We start from the raw sequence: 25,192 nt of genomic DNA on the forward strand, positions 1-25,192 counted from the left end.
GGTTAAATCCCAAAATCTCTGGTCCCCCAAGCCTGCCAGGAGAGATTCATATGTATGTATGTATGTATGTATGTATGTATGTATGTATGTATGTATGTATATAATTGCACATTATATATAATTTATTTATTCAAGCACCATGGTTATAGAAATGTTCAGAGTTGTGTTTTAGTCATAGAATGTACACCACCATTCACCAGTGCAACCTTCCTACTCCAGTGTCCCCCATTTCCCTCCCACCCACCCATCCATGACTGTCTCTGGGTCAGGCATTTTTTTTTTCTCTTTGACCCTGTGGTTTTCAGTATTGTTAATGAAGGGATGTCATGCTTGCCACTTTCCCCTCTTCCTTGTTCAGAGTAATCAGTGTGCAGATAGAGAAGGTCTACAAATATAGACATAGAAATTCTAAATGATTTGTGGTGTCAACTTTCTTTCTCCAGCAGACCTGGCAGCGGTGGAGTGGGGAGACAGAAAAGACAACTTTACAAACAATTGTGACGAAGTAGAGAAAGTTAAAGTAACTGAAGGCCCCGGAGTCACAGGTCTCCCAATGAGTTCCCCTCTCCCACAGGGATGAGAGTATGGATGAGTCTGAAGAGAGATTCTGGGAATGGAACCTCCCTGCAGTATCTCAATAGGCAGAAAGCAAGCTGAGTTGGGTTCCAATGGAATGAGTTGGAAGGAGGGAGAAGAAGAGCAGAAGACTGTGGGAGTTGGAATTGCAATGACAGGCTCCCTGGGATGACTGACAGATGCTTCATTTTCCTCCCAGACCCCTGATGTTCCACTCCCATCCTCCTACCTCTATGCCTACCCTGGTTCTATGGTCTCTTAACTCATGTGACCCACCTCACCAGAAGTACAGGCACTCTGGGGCCAAGAGATAGTAAAGCAATAGGGGCAAAAGCCTAACTTGTGCCCAACCTAGATTTGATTCCTGGAGCCACATGGTCTCCCCAAGCAGCAAGGGTCAGCCCTGGAGATGCCTCCCACCCCAAACTGCTGGTGCTGGGGGCAGATATTGTCAGCACCCTTTGCATTGTGCTAACCAGGTTGATGCAAAATCACTGGTGGGCTCCTATGCCCCATTCTATTCATAGCAATAGGGGACTCACCAACCAGATACCAACCTACTTCCCCTGAACTCCCAGTCATCATGCTCACACCTACCATGTATGTTCTGAAGTTAGGGACTATTCTCTCTATCTCTCTGTCTTGCTGTCTCTGTGTCTCTCTCTTTCTCTGTCTTCCCATGACCTAGCCCTGTGCACTTTCATTGCTGGAGTGAGGGTAGGGGTAGGAAAGTTTAACTTAGGTGACTAACAAGACTAAACGTTAAAGGCACCCTTAGTTCTTGCTTTAAAGATTCTCCCAGGGAGAGTTTCCACAAGGAGATGCTTCTGACAGCAATTTGGGGGGAGCTTGGAGCCAGGCCATTCTTTACAGGAGCTTAATAGGTGGGCACATGCTTCCCCTGGCATGTGTCCAGGTTTGTTTCAGGTCTTCCCCTAGTCTTCAGTTCTGCTTCCCACATCCTGCAAAGTTCTTGACCGTCAGGCTTCTGGTCAACTCCAGGTCTAGGGATCTCAGCAGACAGTGATGAGAATACTGGTCATCTCCCACCCATTTCTTGTGCACAGTTTTTAGGCCATAATGAACACATACTCCCTGGCAACTTAGAGACTGGCCACTCAACCACACCCCAAACATCAATAACCATTTATTGATTTATTGAACCAATTCTCTTACAAACCCAACTCTCTTTCTCAGAGACAAATCGAGAGAGGTCATAGGAAGTAGAGGAAAAAGTCCAGAAGGAAATGAGGCTTTCAACTGGTAGCAATGATGATGAGACAGGTAGGCCATGCTTGTGAGTGTGTGACTATCTGGGTACTGATGACTCAATTGTTACTCCAATTAATGCTCCTCTTGGAGCTATCCTTCCAGCATGCCAAGCAGTGGCCATGACTCTTGTCATCTAAGTATTTTTCATAGGATCCATAACTCTCCCCATGACGATGACTTCATTGTTTTGGGTCAGAATGACTATCACGAAGGGTCTGTTAAAATAGAAGGTCCGGACGCGGGGCTTGTATTTTGTTTGATACTTCTTCTTCTTCTTCTTCTTATTTTTGACTCCTGTCTCATCCACAGTCAGTTGTGCCCCGTGAAGCATCTGTGAGGATTCAAGCTGTGAGTTTCTAGCCACTCTTGGGGCCCACAGAACTCTGAAGGTAACTGGGGAGGCCAGCATGGGGCAGGTGGTTTCTGTCCAGAACAGAGGCTTCCTGGGGCCCACTCCAGGTTCCTATCAACAAGGGACCATGGGTGCTCATCTCCCCACTGGACTCTCCCACTGAGAAGGGGAATGTATTCTTTGTGGTGCCCCGCCCCCAGTGTTAAAGGTTATTAAAGGGCCACCGCAGTGGTCTTGCACCATTTCTCTCCTGGATTCTCAGAGATTCCTATTCACCTCACTTCTTCCTCTTCCCCTCCCAGTACATCTAAGCTAGAAGCACAGGTTCTGGGGTGTTTATCTCAGAAGTGCCTCTAAGATCCAATCTTTCTTTTTTTTTTCTTTTTTTTTTTTTTTTTTTTTTGGTTTTTTTGGGCCACACCCGTTTGATGCTCAGGGGTTACTCCCGGCTATGCGCTCAGAAATCGCTCCTGGCTTCGGGGGACCATATGGGACGCCGGGGGATCGAACCATGGTCCGGTCCATTCCTTGGCTAGCGCTTGCAAGGCAGACACCTTGCCCCTAACGCCACCTCACCGGCCCCCAATCTTTCTTTATGTTCTGGTGGCCATGCTTTCTGATGGTTGCAATTGCTATATGCCACCTTAGTCTATGCTGCCATGGCCTAATCTCTCCAAAGCCAAGACCCAGACCCCACATAAGCCCCCCATTTACAGTCCCAGCTCCCACAACTGATCTCCAGCACTGTAGGATAAGAGACAAGACCCTTCTGCATGTATGTGTGTGTATGTGGAGAGTTGTCCAGCCTATAGTGGAAATAACCATCAGACTCCTTTCATCTTCTTCAGCTGACCTACCTAGTAGACTATTGGTTATTTTTCCTTAGCCCTTCACCCCACACCCTGCCTGATTTGGAGTCACCAGTGAGAATTATTAGTTACTGTTTTAGCCCTTTGGAAACAAGCTTTGGATATGTTTGATTTTGGACACCCATCCATCAGTACTCATGGCTTATTCCTAGCTCTGTGCTCAAGCCAATCAATATGGCAGAGATCTGGGGACCACATGGGCTAACAGGTTTTGAAGTCAGGTCAGTTGTGAACTATCTCTCTTGCTCCACCACTGTTTTCATCTTTGATTATTGCCTCAGATTTGGTGCGGGGGGGGGGGGGTCCTTCATGGTAAGGGTACATGTACGCTCAGGTTGGGTAGGGGGAATGGCATTGCTGGGAGACCCTAGTCAGTGGTGAAAGGTGGTAAATAGTAGAAAATGGCTGGGAGTCAGACCCAATCACTCACCCTCTCAATGCTGTAGTTCTGGTCCTTCACGAAAATGCCACTGATGCCTGCGTGGCTGGGGCTAAAGATGTCCCAGAAGCCCATGTTGGGCAGTAGATTCTCCAGGGAACTGAGACCGGAGACAGTGAATTTGGGGATGTGCAGCTTCCACAGGCTACTCCAGGAAAGAAGAGGAAATTGTAGAAAGAGTGACCTCTGATTTCTAACATGCCTGACCCCAGGGGTCACCTCTGTACCCAGTTGAGCTGATCAGGGCCTTCAGCAGGCAGCTGTCTCTGAGCCCACCCTCCTCCTAGAGTAGGAGCTACCAACAATGTCTTTCCTGACATGCAGCCTCAGAGAGGCTGTTACTCTCCTAGGGCTCCCCAAGATACCCCATATATATCCCCAAGGCATGTGGTTCCAAGAGAGCCAAGATCCCAATCACGGTCTTTGCCTGGCCCCTCAGGCTGAATGTGGCCACCCTCAGCCCTCAGAAACAGAAACCTGAGTATTGCTTTCTCGAGGACCATATTTCTTGCACTGTGGATAGGCCCCTAATCAGAACTGAGGATCAGTGTCTCCTGTTTCCTCTTTGACCCTTTTATTCTTATGTTTGCACCTCAAAGGCCCCTGGGTGGGGGATTGTCTATGAGCAACCAGCCCTGGGCTCTAGTTCTTTGCTCCTAACAAAAGGACTGAGTGTTCCCAAGAAAGACATTCAAGAGTGAGAAAATTATGTCCAGCTAAACACTGAGGTCCTGTCTTCTTGCAATTTGACAGGCTGCAAGTGGTGACAAAATCCTGGGGAGGGACACAGCTGGACCAGGCCAGGGTACAAGCAGCAGGTGTGTGGTGTGAAACAGCAGTGACACAATCTCCTCTGGAGCCATTGATCCATAGGTAGGGATGTTTATGGTAGTCACAACTGGCAGGAAGGAAGTGTTTGTGACTGGTACCCAGTGATACCACAAAATATCCCATTGGACAGGACACCCCACAGGACACACATGGACCCAGAGCTCATTGAAATTGTGAGACTAAGAAAAGTATCATTTGTGCAGAGAAGATCTCTGGGCAACAAAGTGCTTCTTGTGACCCATAATGCTGGGAATACTGGGAATCCTAGGTCTGGCCAGGATGTCCCAAAAATTGGGCACTTGAATTCTCTGAGATATCAGTAAAAAATATTCTGAATCAGCAGGTTTATATGGGACAGACTTCTGTAGGAATAGAAATGATGGTCCCTGGAGCTGTGGCTGCCAGTTGATGGTCTTTATAAGGAGGTTGAAAATCACAGTTGAGGGGCCAGAGTGATAGCACAGTGTGGGGGGCATGTGCCTTTCATGTGGCCAACCCGGTTTAATCCCTGGTCCCCTTATGACTTTCCAAGCCAGCTAGGAATAATTCCTCAGCACAGAACTAGGAGTCAGCCCAGATTGCCACCATAATACAAAATAAAACTGCAGTAGAGCATGTTCCTAGTAGCAGAGACCTCAAATAGTTCATGAGAGCTAGATCATTGATCAAAGGTCCGATAGAGAGCCTGAAGATAGCGTATAACAAGGAGAGCTTTGACCTTGATTATGGTCAACATGGATTTGATTCCTGCATCCCATATAGTTCCTCTTGCCTTACCCAGAGGGATTTCTCAGTGCATAGTCAGGAGTAAGCCCTGAGCATTCCCACGTATTGGCCTAAAAAAAATTGCTGGGGCATAAAGAAGGGACCAAGCCTGTGCACCCCACTCCTCCTACACAGGAAGATGTCATACAGGATGTGTTGCTATCTGAGCTGGAAAGATGGTCGGGTGGCCCCCACTTATTGGATCAGACATTTGTTTACAGATATGATCTACACATGTGGATCAAAGACCCAAAGCTAAGGTAGAAATTTCTTTGTTTTATACTTCTTGGAGACTTTGACTTTCTAAATCAAATGAGCCACATCCCACTCCCCCACCAAGGAAGGTGTAAGTTCAGACCAGCGCTAGACCAGGATGATTTCATGGTGAAGGAAGAGCTACAAGGCTGCTCTTGCAGGGTTGTGGAGTTGAGTCCTGACTGATCCTGTGTGGTATTATCTATTCCCAGTTGTCCTGTCAGGGGCACAGAGACCAGGGTTGAGCAATACTGGGTGGGGGAGATATGAGATATGAGATGGTCTTATTGCCTGCAGGATAGGAGAGAGCCAGACTATTACCTTGGTGGAAAAAGCGGAACCCAATCCTCAAAATGTGTAGACAATGGAATATCTTCTGTTGCCCTGTTGCTCCGATCATCGGGCATAATGAAATAACTAGTGCTGTTGCAGGTGTAAGGCAGCTGAAGGACATAACTCTTCAGTGGGGAGCAGTACTGGAGACGGAACAGGCCCTCATGCTGCATAGCGGGCACAACCACCTGGAAGTCACTCCTCACCCGGAAGGGCATTGTGAGATTCTTCTCAAAGAAATTTGTCCATTTCCCTGAGGAGTGAGATGGCAGGTAGGAGAACTCATTGCCAGCATGCACGGTAAAGGAACCTTTAAGAGACTTATTTTTCTCTTTGAGAGAAACAGCCCTCTGAGAGACAGATCAATCATTTATTCTGGAGCTATTTTAGGGGGTACTGCCCCATACCAGCAGCTATGTCTCATTGGATGCTATAGTCCTGTCACTGTCTATGGGGATCTACAGACCAAGGGAAACCAAGAACTTAATCAATTGTTAAAATAATATTAGATGGTGATAAATGCTAAAGAGAGAGAGAGAGAGACAGGGAATAGAGAGAAAGAAAGAGAGAAAGAAAGAGAGAAAGAAAGAAAGAAAGAAAGAAAGAAAGAAAGAAAGAAAGAAAGAAAGAAAGAAAGAAAGAAAGAAAGAAAGAAAGAAAGAAAGAAAGAAAGAAAGAAAGAAAGAAAGAAAGAATTTCATGAACCGTTCCATATTTAAAAAAAAAGAAAGAGAAATCTCTAGGAAAGAAAGTTGTTGGGATTATATATGGAGGCTTCCTAAGCATGGGAAAAAAAGAGAATAAAAGGTAGAGTGTAGTAGAGTATGTGCAATGGCCTTTGTGATAAGGAGATTCCTGGCAAGTTAAACAATTACTGGGAGGCCAGTCTAAATGGAAGGAAATGGCACAGGAGGTAAAGCCAGAGAAAACAGTTGCTGGGGCCATAAGCATCCATGGATAAAACTGAAACTTAGAAGGCTTACTGTGCCAGATGCTTCATTATTTCAAAGAACTTCTCTAAAAAAGAGCCTAAGCACGAGGCCAGGCAAAAGGTTACTCAAGAAGTGTCAGCAATACTTTGATTATGACAGAACTCACAGCAACACAGTAAAAAAGAAACACATACTTGCGCATCCATTGGCTCTTCTGTATTTTCAAGATTCCCAACAATCCATGCTTGGACCCCTTCTCATATGAGTTCCAAATCTGTCTTCCTATGGACCATCCCACATAGTACTTCCCATCCAAATATCCTAGAATTACTTGAAATGCAGCCCATTCTGACCCAAACCATCTCTTCACATCATCACCTACTATGGGTATGGGGTGGGTCAGGATGTTATATAAAAGAAAGGATGTCTAGTTATATTTGAACTTTGGATTTTGGAGAAACAGCAAATGGTATTTTAAATAAGTATTCTTCATTATTTTCTGTTTTTTTTCTAAATCTGGCAAGTTTACTTGAGGAGACGATTATAAGAGACTTTCAGTGGGTGACTATTTTACAGCTGAGGTGAGAAATAAAATATGGCATAGTCAGCATTAAACAGAGAGGAGGTAGGGAGCCAAGAAGTGGCCTATGTTAAGATTCGTAGGCTCAGGGGAATATGTAGGTCAGGAAAAGAACATTGTTTTCTAACTAGTCTTCTGAATGGACAAGGAATAGGGAGGGTGACGAGAGATATAACTCCAGAATTCAGCCAGGAACAGATTCTTTTCAAATCCATCCTAATAATCCAGAGCATTATCCTAAATTCTACAATTGGGTTGGGGATCCTTTCAATTGTATTCATTTGTTTGTTTTGGCTACACGCAGTGGTATCACAGCATACCCCTGGCTCTGTGCTCAGGGACCACTCCTGTTTGGGTTTAATATATGCTGCCAGGAATCAAACCGGGTTGGCCTTGTGTTAGGCAAAGGTTTAAATTCTGGAGTTGTGTGGCCAAATTTAGCAACTAAAAAGGTCACCTCATATTGCATGTGGAACATGAATGGGGGTGAGGTGGAAAGAGGAAGACCAGTTAAGACCATTTGGGTTGGAGCAATAGTTTAGTTTAGTGATTTGGAGGTGGGTAGTGGGCAGGATTTTGCATTATATAAGGCCAACTTGAGTTTTAGCTCCAGCATCCTGACCCAGCTAGGAGTGATTTCATAGTGTAGAGTCAGAGTAACCCCTGAACACTGCTGGGTGTGCCCCACCCCCAAAATAAACTTAGTTAATAGTGGTGTGACCTTTATTTGTATAAAAAAAAGTTAAATAATAAAACCAAAATGGTTGAGAATAAACTTATGAAACAAGCATTTTGTAGATTTTATGCAAGAGGGAAATAGACTCTCCCACAAAATCATATCAGAAGTTATGCTGAGCCTATGAAAGGACTGGTTAAGGGAAAAATTTTATGAAAGAAGGTTAAATGGACTAAACCAAAGGGATCCCAAAGGCTCCGGTTCAATAGGGAGTTTCATGGGTGTGTGTGAAGGGAAGGGGCTGTTCAAGATTAGTTGAGGGTTTAGGTTAGCTTGGTAGAACTAGATTCAACGAGTGTGAACCTGAACTGTCCCCTTGGTCCTGCACAGGATGTAAAGTTTTTTGGTGCCATTGGAAGGGCAATACATGTTCTTTCTGTTGCATGCCTCTTAAGTGATGTGGTTTATCACTTATGAGCTTCCTTGAGCTGTGACTTTGGGAAGAAGAGAGTTGGGTCTAGAGGGGAGATGAAAGAAAAGGTACCAGAAAAATAAATGAGGATGGAAGTGAGGAGTGAAAGGACAAGTGATAGAGAAGGAGTTCTAGTATAACAGTATAACCTAGCCTAAGGGGAGAGGCTGGTTTGGATTTGGCTATCTAGGAAAAATGATATATTGATTATCTTTGAAACTAAGTGGGATGAAATCCCTCTAAATATTCTTGACAGAGGCACTTACCTTTAAAGGAAATGGCACTAGATAAATCAAAAGTATTTCTTTTTTCAAACGGTCCTTTCTGGTCTTGAGTTTTCTCCTTCTTGAAGACACGGGTCTGGTGCTCGGTTGTCTGGGGTAGTGTGGGGGGTAAGACGAGAACATTGGTATGGTAACTATTCCAGGCCATGTTAACAAACTTCTCTTGCAACTGCTCATAAGTCTGAGTTCCAACCACCATGCTGCGTAGTTCACACTGGCATCCTTCAGAGGATGGTAGTTGGCTTTGAAGGAACTTACCAAGATTGTAGTGGTCCCTATCACTTGGGGCTTTTGAGATCACCTTGGATGACAATCTCAAAATCCTCAGGACATTTCTTCGAGTAAATGGGCTAGCCTGGAGACCCAGCATAGTGAGGGCAAGGGAGAATGTTGGCGGGGAGAACATGAAATTCTTGTCTCGGTTGGTGCTCATTAACTCTCTATACAGGCCAAAGGATAATCCAAGATTTTGGGAGGTGATTGTTTCCTTCTTGACTATAATTTTAGGTGTTGAAGATCGTAGAGTGCTGATAGTTGGCAAAGAAGTTAATTTGGGGGGCAAAGTTCTTACTTTTGGGGATAATGTTGGTTTCTGCCGAACTTTCACATCCTTGCGAACTGCAAAAATCTCTAGAACTGATGACATCTTCTGAGGTTCTATAATATTTGGAGTTGAAAGGTTCTCCTGGCCAGGCATCCATTGACCATAGACTTCAAGTCCCATACTGGTCATCAGCAGCCAATAGAAGAAAGAACAAAGTTTCATCCTAGATAAACACAGAGTGCTGTCAATATCTGGCAGAGCAAGGTACTATCACCCATAGCACTTCCAGTGGCTCTTGTCCATAGAGGCCCCAGGGTCATCTGGAGAGGGGCCTTTATAAGCTCAGCTCAGGAACATGGAGTCCATCCTGATGCTGTTGCATGCTCAACTGCTTGCCCAGTAATGTTTCCCCTGTAGGTGGATATGGAAATCCCTGAAGCAGGGAATGGTGTCAGGCTGGGTAGGGGAACAGCACAGCCAAACACAATAGGTGACTAAAGATGAGGAGGCATAAAGAAGTTCTGACCTCACCCTTGGGTTTTCCTTAGATTTTAGTTATAATTGGAGAGATAGTCATTATAAATATGTGACTTAAAAAAACTATCCCTGCAACATAAAAGAAAAATGTAACTTTCTGTTCCCTTTTTATCTTGCTCTGCAGACATGATCACTTTGATTCATATGCTGAACTTGTATGTTGGTTTATAATGTTTATATAATGTTTATATAAATATAAGAGTAGCGGTCCTGAAACCTACCAGATGTGTTTGCCACCACTGCCAGTCCTGCTTAGCTGCTCTTTCATTTCTGCTGGCAGTGTGTGTGTGGAATGTGCACTATACTGTCTGACCCCTTCTACATATCTCGGTCTCTCGACTCCTCCTCATAACTTTACTTGTTCTTCATTTAAAATATTGAATTTGGGTTTTTTTTAATTATTTTTCATCAAAATAAGATCTGTGCAATATTCATAAGAATTTTTTTCATAGTGTTTTTTTTAACTATAGTCTGGCCCTCCAATGGTCTGAGGAACTTCAATGGCTCCCTGTTTAAAAAGTTTGAGGACCCCTGCCTTAAATGAAGAGGCAAGATCTACACTGAAAAGTAGCTGATAGACCATTAGATATGTACACTTCAAAATGAAGTGAAATTACATTTTTTAAATTCATCTACCACTTTTTTATTTAATAATATATAACAGGCAGAGTTGGCCATTTTATCAGTAAGATCTTGGCCATTGTATCAGTAGTATCATTTCATTATTCACTTTTTGGGGCTTGTTTTGGGGCCACACATGAAAGTGCTCAGGGGTATCACCTAGTTCTGTGGTAGTAGATTGCTCCTGGCACTGCTTAAGGGGGCCCACAGAATGCTGGCTATCAAACCCAAGTCTCTTGCATGCCACGGAGAAAACCATGCATTCCAGTCCCTTTGGAAACCTCTAGTCCTTCATTTCCTTATTTGAAAGGTTGTATTGTGCAAATTAAAAACATCTTTCTGTGGATGATTCTACGTTGATACGTGTGTATCAACATGTGTGTAATCCTATAGGGTTATTTATAAATTGTCATGCAAATTCTGTAGGCTTTGCAAATTTGCCTTCTAAAAATTCCATGCTAATCAGTTTCTGCAAACTCTGGGTGAAATTGCCTGTTTCCCACTTTCTTCCTGAGATTGGATATTGGCATCATCTTAATTATTAGTATTTACCAGATGAAAATAGACTTTTTACTCTTTTCTATTGTTATTCTATATTTTTGTCACATTTAATTGGGCAGCAAGAAAAAATTTAGTGGGTAGTGGACACACTCACTAGTGCTCAGGGGTTACTCCCAGCTCTGTGCTCAGGAATTACTCTTAGTGGAGTTCAGGAGGGTCTTATCTGGTGCCACGGATTGAACCTGTGTCAGCTGCATTCTAGACAGTCACATTATCCATAATATCTCTGGCCCAACTTTTTGGAAATTCTTATTAAATATGTTGAGGATATATTTATATAACATATATGCAAATATTTTCTCTGATCCATCATTTGTCTTGTAATGTTTGCTATTTCACTTCTCATCAGAAAGATGTGCAACATTCAAACTATGACTTAACAAACCCTGTTAAGATGATAAAAAAAACTTTCTCAGTCCCAAGACTATAAAAATCAAATGTACCATGTGTTATAGTATTTAATTTTTTTATACTGGCACTTTGATCTGTTTGGAATTTTGGTGTGAAGTAATAAGAACAAGTAGGGACTAAATTGAAGCAATAATATAATGAGCAATGTGCTCTCCTTGCATGTAGCTGACCGGGATTCAATCTTGGACTTCTCAAATGATACTTTAGCTCTGTGCAGAATACCTAGCACAGAATCAAGAGTAAGTGCTGAACACAGCTGAGTGTTGAGGAAGGAAGGAAGGGTGGAAGGAAGGAAGGAAGGGTGGAAGGAAGGGTGGAAGGAAAGAAGGAAGGAAGGAAGGAAGGAAGGAAGGAAGGAAGGAAGGAAGGAAGGAAGGAAGGAAGGAAGGGTGGAAGGAAGGAAGGAAGGGTGGAAGGAAGGGTGGAAGGAAGGAAGGAAGGAAGGAAGGAAGGAAGGAAGGAAGGAAGGAAGGAAGGAAGGAAGGGTGGAATGAAGGAAGGGTGGAAGGAAGGAAGGAAGGAAGGAAGGAAGGAAGGAAGGAAGGAAGGAAGGGTGGAAGGAAGGAAGGAAGGAAGGAAGGGTGGAAGGAAGGAAGGGTGGAAGGAAGGAAGGGTGGAAGGAAGGAAGGAAGAAAGGAAGGAAGGAAGGAAGGAAGGAAGGAAGGAAGGAAGGAAGGAAGGAAGGAAGGGTGGAAGGAAGGAAGGGTGGAAGGAAGGAAGGGTGGAAGGAGCAAATGAAGAAAGGAGGAATGAAGAGCAGGATTGATGTAATGGAAGGAAGAAAGGAGGGAAGGAAGGGGGAAGAAAAGAAGGAAAGGGAAGGCCTGAGGGAAGGAAAGAAGGAAAGAAATAAGATGAAAAAAGGGAGAGAAGAAAAGGAAAGAAAGATAGAATAAGACATGTCTTTCCTCCAGTTGAAAATGTTTTAAATTTATAGTATTTATGGATTAAACCAAACTTACTTCATGCATTCAAAAAGCCATTGATATAAGCATCCAATTATCACATAATTTTAAGGGCATTTGTATTACTCCAGGCACATACTTGCTTATATTTTCCTGCCAGTATCACACTTTTGGTTATTGTGACTTTGAAAAATGTTAGATATTTTATAAGGAAAAATAGTTTTTTTTTTGAAATCCATCATCTATTGTTGTCAGTAAATTCCACCAGATGAACCTAAGATCAATTTACCAAAATAAAAAAAAAATCAAAAAGCATTTCAATGAAAAACATTCATTTGAAAACATATTTATCTTTGGGGAAATGTATCTATTATTCTCAGGATGAGTCAACTTTCTAATAATTGAGTTCTTGACATATCCCCTTCCATCCTTGGACTTTCCTATTAGACTTATATTCTACTGTATTTTTGTGTGCACCGATTGATGCATTCTCCACGTCTGAGTATGCTACTGGTTTCTGGGGGAAGTTGAACAAATTAGTAAGGTTTCCTATTGTACCACCAGAGAGAGAGCAGGATTGGACACCACACCATTCCTTTACCACCTCCTGTAGGAATCTGTCTCATTGGATTTCTCATTAGATTTCCTCCTATTTTAATCTCTTTATCTTTTCCAAATCTTTCTGCATGGCCTTTTTCTCAAACTCTCATTTTTTGAAAAATGAAGGGATTATGAGTGATACTTTATTTAATTCTTATAACCAACCCAGTGAAACCTGAGGTTGGCTCACAAAAGGTCTACAAGTAGTCCATGATAAACCCTGACTCAATTTCAGGTTGCCAGTCTTTTCCATACTTGACTCTTATTTCAAAATAAGATGAACCAGCAATAAGACCCTTTGTGGTATGGCCATGTAGGTACTTGCTGTGGAGTGCTCAGCAAGGTTGAAAGAAGCTCTGATTTTGGCTGACTTCCTCATTGCTGAAGCTTAGTCCTCAGCTAGTCAGAGAAAGAAGGCACCTCACTATTTAAAAGAAAATTGGGGGCCGGAGAGATAGCATGGAGGTAAGGCATTTGCCTTGCATGCAGAGGATGGTGGTTCAAATCCCGGCATCCCATATGGTCCCCTGAACCTGCCAGGAGTGATTTCTGACCAGAGAATCAGGAGTAGCCCCTGAGCACTGCTGGGAGTGACCCCCAAAAAGAAAGAACATGGTGGGGGGGGCGGAGTGATAGCACAGAGGTAGGGAAAACTCCTTGCTCATGGCTGACCCAGGATGGACCTGGATTTGATCTTTGATGTCCCATATGGTCACCCAAGCCAGGAGCAATTTTTAAGTGTATATCCAGGAGTAACCCCTGAGCATCACCAAGTGTGGCCAAAAACGAATAAACATACAACAAGAACAACAACAAAAATAAAACATAGGGTAGAAATATGAAACTAGAAGAGAAGCTTTACTCACATTCAAGGTGCTAGGAGTTCGATATGCCTACAGAACCTTCAAGATTTGCTTTTGTGGGAAGATGACCTGATATGAGGAGTGGAAAGAGTAGCCAACATCAACAAGTCTGATGACCAGTGTGTAAGAAATACCTCCTCAGATAACTCCAGGCAATGCCTCAGATGAATTTCTGAGGGTGTAGAAATACTCTGCTCAGGAAATTTTTTCAGTCCACCTCCGTTTTTGGGTACATTATGTGTAGTGCTCAATAGGGCATGTGGAACTAAAAGAACCTTAGCTACTAACATGGCAATGCCAATCACCTCATAGAACTAATAGAATGATTGAGAAGTACAGGTACCAAGTTCTGTGGGGGAAAATAATTTCTAATATGTCCATTTTCACATTTGTCATCTATCCATCCATCCATCCATCCATCTATTCATCCAACAGCCATCTATCCATCCTTCCACACATTCATTCTCATATCTGTTCATATCTTCAATCACTTTTTTCTTCTTTCCATCCATCTACTCCATCCAGTCCCTCACCCATCCACCCTCTGTACATTTGTCCATTTATTTGTAAAATGTTTGATATAGGCTAAACTCTGGGTAGGTATTTGGGGGGAATTTATATCCATTTTCTCATTGCCTTTGAAACATACCATTTGTCTCCACAAGCAAATGATTCTGAAATAGATGGTGTTGTATAGGAACCTCTGAACTGGAAAAGACTCAATTGACTGAAGAGACACAGAATTGACAGAGTTCATGATGAACTAATGATGCAGGCATCTTGTGTCTCAGCAATTCTAATAGGGTAGAGTCCTTCACAAGAAGAAAGCAGGAACATGAGTGGCCAAACGGGATAATGTCGAAAAAATGATGATCACACACAGAGTATGTAGGGTCAACACATCTTCTAGCAAGAATGAATTACCAATTTATTTAAACAGGGGTATTTATAGGGATAAGCCATCACATGTGTAGAGAAGGAAGTTTAACTTAACAAGGAAAAGTTAATTGCAAAAGGAAGAATAACACTCAGCAGGGTTTTTTTGTTTGTTTGTTTTAACATGTTTATTACAACAGATACAGTTCACAGCTGACTACCTTTGTTTCCTCTTTTCCCTCCCACAACCAAGTTTATTGGGCCACTTCTTTATATTTGAGCAATCAATGTACTTTCAGCACACATGCCCAGCATTACTTTAAGTCCATTCTTACAGGGTGCAAATGGATTTCAATAATTTATACAAACAAGTGAATTATGCTCAATCACTGCAATTTTAAGCTACTGTACACAGGAATGAAAAGGTTATAGAAAAGTGCCATAGCAACAGTGCCTTAAGAAAGAAGAAAAAGAGGAGCCTTAAAAAATGGATAAAATCAGATCAATGATTCCAGAGTGAAATGGAACACACGGGTATGGAAAACATTTCTCTGCAAAATAAATGGAGAAGCACTGCTCTTGATCAGGTGCAAGTGTGGAAACAGTTGTTACATATTTTTGTACACTGCTCATATGGTTCAAAATTGTATCCATAGACACATTGCCTGGCACTTGCACTGAATTTTTAAAAATGCAAGATTTTTGAATGATAAATTAACCCCCCAATTAAAAAAAAAAGCTCATTTTGAAGACAGGTTTACATGTAAAAGGCTAGGTATTTAGCCACCTCAGCATTGATTAGTTTTGGGTGTCTAAGCTCTGTTACACATGGCTTCCCATGGCTTCACTCTACAAAACATATTTACAACGTGAAGAATACATCTACAAGAACTCTACATTTTAAAGGTTTTACAAATCAATTTTGTATCTTCCCCCTGAATTGCCTCTCACAAACCCAATCCCTTTGTCATTTTTCTTTGCCCAGCTTAACGGTCCAAAGTCTACTTAGATGCAGCTCAAAAATGTTAAGATTAGGCAAGAGATTTATAATTTCTGTATTCAAAACCATGTGCAATGATTCACATCTTCAAACCATGAAGGAGTTCTGATTTTTCAGCTTTTCAAGTTCCTTAATTTGTTGTCTCAAAAATAGTATCCTTTGTTCTCACAAAGTTGCTTGAATTTCACATATTCGAACTAAAGATCTTAAATTTTTTAATTCAGTACAAATTTCTGACATGTGTACACTTCCCATGTTATGGGCTTCTTCTCTCAACCTTGATGCCTGTTTCTCAGCATGATCTGCAGGCTATCCTTGAACATGCTTTATGACACTCAGCAGTTTTTAACAATCAACCTGAAATGCAAAACAAAGGTTAGGAAAAAATAGGAAATACCCAGAAACTTGATCTTTACTGAGCTGGGCTCTATTATAAAGGGTTCTCTTGTAATCTTTGGTGCTGGAATTTCTGAGCCAAATTATTTGAAAGAGGCCACAATTTTGCCTGAGATTTACAAAGAAGAGATAGCCTAATGACCGAAAATGTAATGCCAAGCATCTCTTAGGAAATTCCTCAACCATCCATGCAGGGGAAAAAGGCATCACAGCAAGCCATTTCAGGAACCCCATGGGGTTTATTTCAGTTTGCCCCACCAGGAAAATTTGAGGATACATTTGGTGGGCTGAACTCCCTATGCCATGGCATTACACCCTTTTTTTTAAGGATCACACCAGGTGATGCTCAGGTGTTACTCCTGGCTCTTCACTCAAAAGTCCTTCCTTGCAGGCTCAGGGGATCAATATGGAATTCTGGGTTTGAACTGGGCTCTGACCTGTATTGGTCGAATGCAAAGGAAGCCTTACTGCTGTGCTATCTCTCAGGCTTCTCTAGTTGTTATTATTAAAATGTTTTCTTGCTGTGAGAATAACAGCACCAAAAGAAATTGAATTATTGATCTGATCCCAACAAAGTAGGATTCAGAAGCAGTAATATCTAAGAAATTTTGGTAGCCAAATTGAAAAATGGTGGAAGAACCTTAAGTAAGCTCAGATGGTAATTAGCGAGAGAGAGAGAGAGAGAGAGAGAGAGAGAGAGAGAGAGAGAGAGAGAGAGAGCTTCACAGCTTTTCCCCTACCCTGACCTCCCCCCTCTTGTCTGTCCATTATCAAAAAGAGGAAGTCTTAAGTTGGTCCATCAATCTGCAGCAAGAAGTAGAGAAGTTGGGTGTTGGGCAGATAAATTCAGCACGACAGATAACATAGCAAGGAATAAGGTCTCTTGTGTCATAGGTCCATGAGAAGCAGAAGATACCCGTTTGCCTTTGGTCAGCAGCGCCATCAGTTGCGTCCAGTTGGGAGATGGGGCCTCGTCACCGGCTACTGGCTGAGGTTCATCTCTGGAGCTTCCATTCTAGCTGTTTGAAGCTGCAATTTCTCTTTCTCTTGGCCACAGTGGGTGGTGGCTCGGGGAGGGGTATCTCCCACTGGGCGGATGAGTCTGTCTGGAATATAATATATAAAGAAAGAATATATAACATATAAAGAATCAGTACAGTAACAGTAGTAATAATGACAGAAATGCATACAACCATAGCAGTGTGTGCTATAAACTAAAACAACCCCATGAGGGAACTTTATTGGTATTATGCTGATAAGACAAAATAGAGCCAGTGTCTTGTTCACAAGCATGCACGTGGTAGAAATTGAACATTATTTGCAGGTAAATAACATGGCACCACCAAAATATTCCACTATTCCACTATATGCCACAGCTAGCTTTGGTCCAGTTACATTAGAGAATTTCTTTGCATTTCGTCTAGGATAGTGGGAGGCACAAACGGCACCTCTCGAAAATATGAAGAAAATCAGAGACCACAGGAAGTATGTGGGAGAACAGCATTCTAATCCTTAATGTCAAAACCAGGGGTATAAATGGGTCATATTGGCAGTCACAGCTATAAAAAGAATGCTCACATTTTGTTTCTTTGCATATCTCTTGTTAACAGAAGTTTATTAGTATACACTGATCTTCAAAACAATTCAAATGGTTCTAGGTTGTTTGCAGACCTTTGAATAGATACATTTCAATTAAGAGCCCAGAGGATAGGAGGAAGTAAGTTTTAGCATCTCAAAGTAGTTCCTCTTTGGCCAGGCCCTAGGTATCATTACTGATGTAAAGTAAGGGATTAGCAAGAAGCTAAGTTTCACTATTAAATTTCCTTTTCCTGATGAAACAGGGTTTTAGATACAGAGGATTATTACAAATAACTAACTTCCTAAGATCTGATTTTTGGAAGAAGCTATAAAAGAGATAAAATTATATGAAAGAGGGCATTTCAAAGACAAATAGGAAAAAAGTTGTTTTTGGTGCCGAGTTTCCCAGGTAAAGAGAAATTTAATCAAGGCTATACTTGCTTTAAAAAACTCCTTATGTTAGGAAGGTAACAGTTCAACTATATACACATTTAATACAGAAGAATGGAGATTCATATTTAGATTAATTAAATGTTCATTACAAAGCATGCAGAATGTCACTTTCACTAACAGAAATCTTGATCAACCATCCACATTAAGGGAAAAACGTCTCAATGGGCCTTCTGATGAGATTTCTTTTTAACCTTTAATCTTTGATCAGTCATACACACTGAGGGAAAGGCTTCTCAGGGGGCCTTCTGACTATTAGTGAGAGGTTCATATTTAGGTGAAAGAAATGTTTGTTGTTAGGTATAAGAAATAGAGCCCTCACTTATCAAAAATGTTGGTCAGACATCGGTGTTGAGAAAAGGTTTCTCAATGGGCCTTCTGATAAAAGTCATAGGTTTGTGGTGGCCATAATTATGACTTCTTGGGGATGGGTAAAATTTGAGGTTGCTGTAGAGGTAAAATAATTTGAAGGCTAAATTGATTTTGTGTGGCACTGGTTTAAACCTGATACATATAGTTATTTATATGTATAAATATATATAATATGTATATATTTTTAACCTGAGGTGTTGACTTTAAAAATTGGTAGCATTGTTTGGGAGATTAATTTGAGAAATCATTGAAAACTCTGTGTAAAGATGCACCAAACGTATTTTGCACAAGTGAAGAGAATGTAGATAAATAATTTGCTATAAATTAATTCTCTTCTTGAATGACTGGATGTTTTGAAAAGTAGGAGCAAAATATAGAGGCAGAGGGAGGAGAAAGGGAGAGAGAGAAAAAGAAGATGCATAGGAATCAGGTAGCTTAAAAATGTATTTAGCAAAATCTAAGCAAGAATGTTAGGTGTTAGGTGATCTTTAAGAAAGCAATGTGGGCAATAGAACAACTCAAGATGTAAATAAAATAAAGCCAGTAATGTATCTCAAATAATTATCCAAATAATGAACACATAAAGGTAAATATGAAATATGTTAAAGGAAGTCATGTCCAGAAAGAAATGAGACTCAGAGAACATGGGAATGGGGAAGCTCTTTAGAGGTCATTTAGGATGGTCAATGGTTTCCAGTAAGATGCCATCTTGGATTCTTTGGAGTGGTTCCTAGAGCACCAGATGGAGACAGATTCTGATTGTCTGAAAAATATATATGAGCTTGGGACCCTTGATGATTGGTGTGTTCGTGGGACATGTGAGGGTGAGAGGTATTGTAACTATTATATAGATTTAGCATTTTCAGCCTCTTCCAACACATGTTTGATATGAGGATGTAGAGGTTGGTTATGAAATAGTATGAATGTTTCACAAACCCCAGTGAGAGAGATTCCCATGCCTCCAATCTGGGTAGAACAAGAGAGGTGAGTCTGGTAGGTCTTCCTATGCAGGAAATAATCCACACACAAGTGGGAAAGAATAACATGTTCTCCAGGATCCCACACTGAAAACTTTTCATCCACAAGCCAGCCTCTTTACCATGTGAAATGCCAAACCAAGATAGCAGCTTCCCCTCTAGGCTTTCCTGGCAGTCTTTATTGGGAAAACAAAGCCCATATCCAATACCCTGGACTAGGCTAAGTGAAACCAGCTAATACCAGCATCAGGAGTGGGGACTAGCCCAAGTGAAAACTGGCTAATACAACAGTTGGGAGCAAACACAAGAGGAAAAATATTTTCTTGAAGAGTGGGCCCCAAATAGGTTTTGGAGGGAGTATTTATACAGTTCTTCCAAATATATTTTTGGTGTTTTGCATACATGAAAGTCAATTTAGACATTACCATAGGAAAATATTGCTCTGTTTATGGTCTTCTCAAAATCTCATGTCTTCCTTCATAGCTTCACCTTTTCTGAAGGGTCTATTCTTTCCTGAGTGAGTCCTTGGATTTCTGTATTTGGTACCTCAATTTCTCTTCCACAAAGATTTCAGAATTTGCATGTTTCAAAGGTATGTGGTGTTTATGCCTTTGGGCTATCTCAGAGCTAGGAAATCTCTGAAGTTTTATTATTTCCCAAAAGTTCATTGCCAGGTTTCACTGACCTATATGCCAAAAACACCTTGATCTATGGTCCTGTCTCCAAATACAGTCAAATTCTGAGGGGATCAAAATTTGAACATGGTAACTTTGTAGAAGACACACAATTCAGCACCAAAGTATGTCTTAGGTCCTACACCTGGCCAACCACAGTTTCTGAGTAGACCGTTTTAAAACATTGAAGCATGTAAAAATTTGCTGAAGTCAATGCAATAAGCTGCAAGGCTGCAGGAGCCTGAGGCTGACAGGTCCTGGTGCTGCAAGGGTCTCAGAGGGCTATGGGGTCTGGCTGTTGGGTGTGGGTCCATGCCCACTCAGGGATACCAATATCTAGTGACTGCCCAGAGGTCTGCTGCTGCCACCTGGGGGTTTTTGAAAGGGAGGAAAGGATAGGCAAGAGAGGAAGAAAGAAGTTAGGAAGGAATGGAAGGAAGGAAAGGGAGTGTAGATGGGAGGGAAGAATGGAGGGAAAGAGAGACAGTGTCCAGAGGTGTCCAGGTGAGGCCCAGTTTCAACAGAGAAAAAAAAGGGGATAAATACAAAGCAGGCAGCATCTTGTTGACGCTTTCTCTATAGGTCCCCGTGAGCCAGCAGGCTCTGGACTGGTCACTAATCTGGCCCTTAACTGTAAAATAAAAATGCACAAGTAGTGAGATCATCCTACATGCCGTATTTCTAATCCCTTAGGTGGATCAGTAGGATAAAGCAGAGTAGCGGCAAAGAAATAGTAAGGCAAGGCAGCCAGTCTGTCTGCTTTTCGCCTCAAAGTCTCTGTGTCTCAGCCAAAAGCCAGAACTGACTTGTTTATTATCTTAGAACAAAATATACCAGAGCAGGCCAGTGAAGAATTATCTAGGTGGGCTTTTAAATATCAAAGGGGAGATTTATGGAAAATAGGAAGATGGGGAAACACCTTTGTTTGAGGGGTAATAGCTCAATATAATCTTACACCTCAAGTATTTACTTTTATACCCAGCATGAAAAGGGGCATGTCTAGTTCAACTGTCATTACAGTGGGGATAATGTCCAAGGGGCATGTCCAAGTTCAACTGCCATACATCAACATATTCCCCCTTTTTATGTTCTATAACATTCAAGATTATAGGTAGAATTATTCTCTGCGCTTAGTGAAGTTCATTCAGGAGACGGACGCAAAATCTATGGTGGTTGTCAGCTGCATTTCTCTTCTTGACATCACTTAGATGCTCCAAAGCAGAGAGACATGGGTCCGGAAGAAATGAAGAAATGAAACAGTGTTTAAAGAACAAACATTAACTTTTAACTTGTTATCAAACCTGTACCTAGCCTAAGAAAGTGAAAACCTCTATCTGATCCCTTACGATAGAGGAGCAAGAAATTCTTTCTGCTGCTTTCTGATGATAGGGGACAGCTGTGAGGTCATCAGAGTTTTTTACTTTCTATTTCTATGTATCTAAGGGGTAAATATTCTCTATTTAAAATTTCTTTGTCTGTTTCTCTCTGTTGAAATCTTTTTTCTCTATACAATAATTCCTTTAGCTCATTTTCTCCCTGTCTGTGTCTTAATCTCTTTTTCTCTATGTTATAAATCCAATTCTTTTTCTCAATTTTTCTCTTTTTAAATAATTTTTTCTCTTTTAATTTTTCTCTTCTTCATTCAATTTCTCACTTCAATATTTCATCTTTTTTTACTTATATATTTTTTGAAATTCTTGTAGAAGCCGGGTTCACTTGACATGTTTAAAGAAACGGGATCCTATTATTCACCCCAGATTGAATCCCCAGCATGATATGTGGTCTCTGAAGCAGCAAGGAGTGATCAATGAGTGATCCTTGAGCAGTAAGCCATACACTTCTGGATAAAAAGTGGACACAGGGGGCTGAGGCAATAGGACAGTGGGTAGGATTTCTGTTTTGATGTCCAGCATTCAATATAGTCTCCTGAGCCTTCTAGGAGTGATCCCTGAGCACAGAGCCAGGAGTAACCACCAAGAAATGCTGGATGTGGCCTACAAATAGAATCATACAAAAGAAAGCAGACACCTTAACTCTGACACCTAGTCTGTTGCACTGGGATTCTACTTTACTGGTTTTGCCATATGCTGTTTGGTCCAATAATAAACTGTATGCATGAATATGTACCCAGAATGCCTCCTGTAGGAAGTCAGCCCCAACCAAATATTTCATGGATGGTAAATATTCCTAACTAAGATAGTTTATGTACCAGAAAGCAAAGGATCAAGGGATTTGGGAAAAATACATCCAGGAGAGACAAAAAATAGCAGGAAAGAATAGAATTTACAACAAATATATGTAGCTGTATGCATGTGTGAGGCAAGTAAAGAATAAGACTGTTTAGCATCTTTCAGATGTAGGGACAATCTAGGCAAAAGTAGAAAAGGAAATTGTCAGGACTTTTTTTCTGAGTATCTGTGAAATACTTCAATCTCTGGCATTTATGTACCTATTTGCATTGTAATGTCTCTGTCACATCAACTAGTGTCAGTCCAGGTGGAAGAGTGATGTGTATGACTAGCCCGTGAGCCACATATGGCTGCGCAGATGACCCGAAGACCCTAAAGCTTGCACAGTCCTTATGTTTCTCTCTCTGTAGAATTAAATAATTAAAAATGGTGATGGATGGAATGGGGGCCTTTCACCTCCAGTTCAGGACCACGCGGCTCTGCAACCCCCTTCAGCAGGTGGGTATCTGGGTCCAGGAGGGTGGGGGGCAGATATCTCTCACAAGCAGGCTTCAGGAAATAGCAACTTTATTCATGCCCTAGCCACCACATGTGTATGGCCTAACATAACCATTTATGCTGTATATCTATTCGGCCCTGCATTGTACTTGTTTCTTAGCCATCTCTGTTCCTGCTACCTCTCCATGCTGGCAAAACTCTTAATTCCCTTTTGCCCCTTAGGCAAAACCTTTTATAATCTCCCCAAGACCCCTCCCAAAAATGTGAGGGCTCTTGCAGGTAAGATCAAGTTACGCAGGAAGAATGGGGGGATGGGGCCACATCTGCCCCTCCCTTAATATAAATGAATGATAACAAGTTTTTGCAATCCTGGCTCCACCCTCAGCCAAAGGCGGGTAATATTTCCATAGCAACAACGTAATAAAGTGAAAATTAACATACCAGCCCTTTTCAAAAACCTAACATTTCTGCAAAATATACCATACACCTGTAACTTAAATGTTCAATGCTTTTTACCAAGCACTATCCTGGAACTTCTTTTTGTTCCTATATCTTTAAATTTAAATTATTTTTGGGAACTTTTTGTTCCTATTAACCTTCCCTACACACAAGCACAAAAACATAAATATAGAACATACATTTTGAAAACAGAAGAATACATTAAAACACACAATAAAAACACTTTGCAATAGAAAATATTAACTATGGAAAATAATAAATCACATTTAAATCATTAAGAAAAAGACTTAAATTAATAGATGCACCTGAAACAAAGTTAGATGCAGGCGGTTATAAATTAGACTGTTCATTTTGGCTTCACTGTTATTTCTCCCCTTTTTTAACTAATTTTTTACACCACTAACTAACTAAAACTTATCCCATCCCCAACTATGTGTAAAATATGTGGCTACCCTGCATATAAAACCATAAGTGCAGAAGCTGGTCTTCTTCTATGCTGCTGTCTCCACATGGCTTGCTTACATGGGTTTCAGCTGGGTTAACTTGCGCCCTTTTATTCTCCTGACTTGGAGGGCGGGTCCCCAGCTCACTTCTTTTGCTGCTTCTATGCTGCTGTTTACACGTGGCTTTACCAGAGTAGAGCCTAGCCGAGCCATGCTCATAGCCGCTTCTGGCCTGATCCAGAACTGTTCACCACTTGCGAACTTCTGCGCCACAGCTAGGGTGCTTATCTGCTTTTCTACCCTGCCAGGCTGCCGCAGCAACAGCGACCTGACTCAGGGGTGGATCAGTGTTTGTGCTGCTTTTTGCTGTCGCTGCGGCAACCGCAAGCTTCTTTGCTGCAGTTTTTCCGATGTGCATGTCTTGGTGTAGAGTTCAAAGCGATTTAAACTAAAAGTCCAGTTTGAAATTTTCAAAGTCGAAATCCATTTTCAGGCTTAAGGTCATGATTCAGAAAATCAGTCCTCTTTTTTTTTTTTTTTTTGGTTTTTGGGCCACACCCGGTGACGCTCAGGGGTTACTCCTGGCTATGCGCTCAGAAGTCGCTCCTGGCTTGGGGGACCATATGGGACGCCGGGGGATCGAACCGCGGTCCGTCTCCTAGGCTAGCGCAGGTAAGGCAGGCACCTTACCTCGAGCGCCACCGCCCGGCCCCAAATCAGTCCTCTTTTAATACAGTCTTCTTTCTCCTCCGTTTCCAATCTAGGCTTTTCATCATTCTTTGAGGAGGCCGAGGTTTTCGTTTCTTGTAACAAAGTCCCAGACCTGGGCCTGGGCCTGGGATGGGAGTGATACAAGATTCCATCTCCCATGTTTCATTGGCTTTTGTGTCCCCAAAAGGGGTCGCAGCCATATTTGAAAAGGCTTCACGTGGTAGCCCAAGGTTTTGGGCTGACTGCAACTGAAAAGAGCCAAAATCAAACTGAAAAGTAGGAATCTTACCATGATTGCTGTTGTCTTGGGTCCAGGGTTTACATCCAAGTTCATGGCGCCAGATGTAGTGTTGCAGGCCTTAGAATGGGCTTGGATGTAGGGGACCCATGGAGGTACATTTCTCTGCCATCCCAGGCCTCTACCCAAGACCTCTCCCACAAATAGGAGGGGTCTTGCAGGTAAGATCAAGTTACATAGGAAGAATGGGAAGATGGGGCCCCATCTCTCCTCCCTTTCTTCCTTCTTTCCCTTCCCTTCTCTTCTTTTCCCTTCCCTCTCCTTCCCTTTCCTTTCTTTTCCTTCTCTTTCTTTCCCCATTTCTTTCCATTCCCTCCTCTTTCCTTTCTTCCCTCCCTTCCTTCCTCTTCCCTCCTCTCCACTCCCCTTTTTTCTCCTCCCTTTCTTTTCCTTCCCATCTCTCTTCCTTCTTGCCTCTCCTTTCCTTCCCTCCTCTTCCTTTTTCCCTTTCCTTCCCACCCACTGCTTTCCTGTTCCTTTCCTTCGATTTCTTTCTTCCCTCTTTTTCTTCCCTTTTACTCATCCTATCTCCTTTTTTCCCTTCTCCCTCCTTCCTTCCTTCCTTCCTTCCTTCCTTCCTTCCTTCCTTCCTT

This window comes from Suncus etruscus, chromosome 3 (assembly GCF_024139225.1).
Source record: "Suncus etruscus isolate mSunEtr1 chromosome 3, mSunEtr1.pri.cur, whole genome shotgun sequence".
In the NCBI taxonomy this organism is placed as follows: Eukaryota; Metazoa; Chordata; class Mammalia; order Eulipotyphla; family Soricidae; genus Suncus; species Suncus etruscus.